This window comes from Hylobates moloch, unplaced genomic scaffold, assembly GCF_009828535.3.
Source record: "Hylobates moloch isolate HMO894 unplaced genomic scaffold, HMol_V3 SCAFFOLD_19, whole genome shotgun sequence".
Lineage (NCBI taxonomy): Eukaryota > Metazoa > Chordata > Mammalia > Primates > Hylobatidae > Hylobates > Hylobates moloch.
This window is the reverse complement of record NW_026652294.1, coordinates 37,939,984-37,944,613: the sequence shown is the minus strand read 5'-3', so window position 1 is coordinate 37,944,613 and position 4,630 is coordinate 37,939,984. Positions and strand designations below refer to the sequence as shown.

Below are 4,630 nucleotides of genomic sequence, written 5' to 3'. Positions count from 1 at the left end.
TGGGGTCTTTTGTGGTTCCATATACATCTTAAGATTTTTTTCTATTTCTGTAGAGAATGTAATTGGATTGCATTTAATCTATACATTGCTTTGAGTAGTATTATAATTTAACCAATATTAAGTATTTCAATTCATGAATCTGGAATATCTTTTCATTTTGTTGTGTCCTTTTGAATTTCTTTCCCAATATTTTAGTATGGTATTTCTTTATCTCTTTGCTTTTGTCTTCACAAATTTTAGCTTAGGATGCAGAATTTGGCCTTTTCAAATTCTGACTCCCAGTCCTCAAGGATTGCAAGGTATAGGTATAAGGATTTTTCTAAAAAATGAAGTTTCATTATTCCCTCTCTGCTTTTAGATAGTATAGCTTGGGCTGAACTTCTGCTTTTCTCATATAGTATTATTTGAGGCCACAAGTAATGTTCAATATCTTGCTATTTTTCTTGGGGCTGAGTCCAAAGATTTAACAAACCATCGGATAGCCAGTTGCATTGCTACTGTATAACAAAACTTTTCAAATAATTATTTAGGGATGGGAATAATTATCTGCTCTGTTTTGCACCCAACATTATCTCAGCTATTTCCATATGTTAGGGCCCGTTACTTAAATTACCTCATTCTTAGGTATAAATTACTCAGGAATTTTTCAGTTGCAGATGACAGAAACCCATCTCAAAACTGCTTTAACAACATCAAAGTGGGTGGTGGGGGGTGCAAATGTGTATTTCAGAGGGAGGAAGATTATCTCCACTTCTACAAGTATGTGCTAGATTGGTCACTGGCAGACAGAATCATCAATTTATTAGTGAAGCATAACTTGTGTTGAACAAGACAAGCCGGGTCAAGCATTTGAAGATGCTTTTGAGGTACTAAGGCAACATTCAACTGGAGATGTTCAAAACTGACCTGGTTTTCATCAGTGATTGTCACCATGTCAGAGGAGATTCCAACTGCTATGGAGTGTTGCTTACAGAGGAATCTGTTTATAATTGGAGAACTTTAATAAATAATGCTGCAGACTTCTATTTTGAAGGAACTATTCATTGATCTTTGTGGAACACAACTGAAAGCCAGCTTGTACAGTCTGCTATTTTCCAGCAAGAGGGAGGACAAGGCAGGAAGATGCTCTGACTGTTTGAATAACTTCACAAATCTTGGTGTAATCCCAAGATGGCACCTGTATTCAGTAAGTAGATAAAACCAAAGGCAGTTTCGAGTTTGTATCAAAAAACAAAGAAAAATTTGCCAAACTTTGAAGAATAAGAAAGGGCAACAGGAAGACCACGATCTATCAGAAAATGGCCAGGGAGCTGAGGAATTATGGAAAAACTCAGGAAATCAGCAAAATCTGGAGAAAGCTCATTTACCAATGAGCTTCAGTGGGGCCATTCTCTGAAGATCTCTCCATCTTGTTTCTCAGAGAAAGAGATAGTCTACTCACAGTATGTTCAGTTGATCAAGAACATCTCAGTTTAATTGGAATGCAAACTAAAATTATACATATGCCAGTTACCATGAGCTTAGTCACCATGATTTGCTAAATATACACTCCCATTTCATCATCTTTTTTGGCATTAGAAATCCCTACAAGCTTTAGGATTTTTCTCTTAAAGCAAATACTGAAGATAAAAAAATTAGCTTCATTGCGGCTATCTTTTATCAAATAGCACATAATTTATACAGACTCGGTGGGAAATTCTGCCAGTGAACAACTTTAGTGTTTCCAATCATCAAGCCCCTTTTGAAAGTATGGACTAAATATCCTTGCTCTTAGTATTCTCTATGCAGCCACTTTCTTCTAGGTTAACAATGCCTGGCCGGGCGCGGTGGCTCACGCCTGTAATCCCAGCACTTTGGGAGGCGGGCGGATCACGAGGTCAGGAGATCGAGACCATCCTGGCTAACACAGTGAAACCCCGTCTCTACTAAAAATACAAAAAATTAGCCGGGCGAGATGGCGGGCGCCTGTAGTCCCAGCTACTCGGGAGGCTGAGGCAGGAGAATGGCGTGAACCCCAGGGGGCGGAGCCTGCAGTGAGCCGAGATTGCGCCACTGCACTCCAGCCTGGGCGGCAGCGAGACTCTGCCTCAAAAAAAAAACAAAAAACAAAAAAAAAACAATGCCAGTGCAGATGATTTGATTTATGTATTGATTTACACATTTTCCTGTCTTACACTCAGGTGAAAAATCAGTTGGATATATATCTGATGGCTTTACAAAAATTATTTACAAAAAGTAATTGCATATAATACAGTGTTTATGCCAAAGTATGTTTATGCCTTAAAAACTTTAGTGGAAATGTCTATTCAGGTCCCTTGCTCATTTTCTAATTGGGTTTCTTGTTTTCTTAATATTGAGTTGTTTGAGCTCCTTCTGTATTTTGGATATTAACCCCTTGTCAGATGTATGACTTGCAGCTGTTTTTTCCCAATCTGTGCGTTGTTTCTGCATGCTGTTGGTTGCTTCATTGGCTATGCAGAAGCTTTTTAGTTTGATGTAATCCCATTTGTCTATTTTTGCTTTTGTTGCCTGTGCTTTTGGGGTCACATCCAAAAAACCATTGCCCAGAAAGTGTTATGTAATTTTTCCTCCCTGTGTTTTCTTCCAGTAAGTTTAGAGTTTTTGGTATTACATTTGAATCTTTAATTCATTTTAATTGATTTTTAGGTCTGTATATGGTGTGAGATAAGGGTCCAATTTTATTCTTCTGCAGGTAGAAATTTCGTTTTCCCAACACTATTTATTGAAGAGACTGTCCTTTTCCTATTGCATATTCTGGTACCTTTGTTGAAAATCAATTTGACTGTATAGTAGTAGGTTAATTTCCAGACTCTCTATTCCAGTCCATTGGTCAATGTGTCTTTTTTTTTTTTTTTCCAATACCATGTTGTTTTGATTGCTATAGCTTTGTAGAATACTTTGAAATCTGGTGGTGTGATACCTCCAGCTTTGTCCTTTTTGTTCATGATTGACCTTGGTTTTTGAGGTTTTTGCGGATCCATATGAATTTTTGTTTTGTTTTGTTTTTTGAGACGGAGTCTCACTCTATGGCCCAAACTGGAGTGCAAGTGGTGTGATCAGGGCTCACTGCAACCTCCGCCTCCCAGCTTCAACTTATTCTTGTCCCTCAGCCTCCCAAGTAGCTGGGATTACAGGTGAGTGCCACCATGCCTGGCTGATTTTTGTATTTTTAGCAGAGATGGGGTTTTACCATGTTGGCTAGGTTGGTCTTGAACTCCTGACCTCAGGTGATCCTCCCACGTCAGCCTCCAAAAGTGCTGAGATTACAGGTGTAAGCCACCATGCCCAGCCCTATATGAAGTTTTGGATTTTTTTTTATTTCTATGAAAAGTGATGTTGGGATTTTCATAGGGATTGTGTTGAATTTGTATATCACTTTGGGTAGTATAGACATTTTAGTAATATTAGTTCTTCTGAACCATGAACATGAAATATCTTTCATTTATTTGTGTCTTATTCAGTTTCTTTCATCAACGTCTTATAGTTTTCATCGTATAAGTCTTTTGTCTCCTTGGTTAAATCTGTTGCCAATTTCTTTTTCCTGCTTAATTGCTCTGTCTAGGACTTCCAATTCCATGTTGAGTGGGCATCCTTGTCTTGTTCCAGATCTTGGGGGAAAGGCTTTCAGTTATTCACTGCTGAGTCACTGTTAGCTGTGAGCATCTCTGGATAGCTTTTATTGTTGAGATACCTTTCTTCTATACCTGATTTGGTGATTGTTTTATGATTAAGGGATGTTGAATTTTGTCAAATTTTTTTCTGCTTCTGATGAGATGATCATATGATTTTTGTCATTTATTCTGTTAATGAGGCGTATCATTTATTGACTTGCATAAGTTGAACCCTCCTTGCCTTCCAGGGATCAAGACATTTCTCAAAAGAATACATATAAATGGCCAACAGATATAATGAAAAATACTCAATATTGCTAATCATTAGGGAAATGCAAATTAAAGCCATAATGAGACATCATCTCACACTGGTCAGAATGGCTTTTATCAAAAATATGAAAGATAAATGTTGTCAAGAATGTGGAGAAAAGGGAACCCTTGTACAACGTTGGTGGGAATGTAGTATAGTCAATATGGAAAACAGTATGGAAGTTCTTCAAAAAACTAAACATAAAATTGCCATATTATTTTGAAATCCCACTTCTGGGTATTTATCAAAAAGGTTTAAAATCAGTTTGTCAAAGAGCTGTCTATACCCCATGTTCATTGCAGCACCATTCACAATAGCAAGTTACAGAATCAACTGTTCATCAACAAATGAGTGGATAAAGACAATGTTGCATACTTACAGAAAGGAATACTATGAAGCTTTAAAAAAGAAAGACATTCTCGGCTGGGCATGGTGGCTCACACCTGTAATCCTGGCACTTTGGGAGGCCGAGGTGGATGGATCACTTGAGGTCAGGAGTTTGAGACCAGTCTGGCCAACATGGTGAAACCCCATCTCTACTAAAAATACAAAAATTAGCCAGGCATGGTGGTGGGTGCCTGTAATCCCAGCTACTCAGGAGGCTGAGGCAGGAGACTCGCTTGAACCGGGGAGGTGGAGGTTGCAGTGAGCCGAGCTTGTGCCACTGCACTCCAGCCTGGGTGACAGA

The 4,630-nt window shown here is 38.5% G+C and overlaps 1 pseudogene; it reads left to right on the top strand.

Moving 5' to 3' along the window:
• Window positions 1-246: 246 nt before the first annotated feature.
• Window positions 247-1,597, top strand: LOC116458367 (transcription factor Spi-C-like; annotated as a pseudogene).
• Window positions 1,598-4,630: the final 3,033 nt, after the last annotated feature.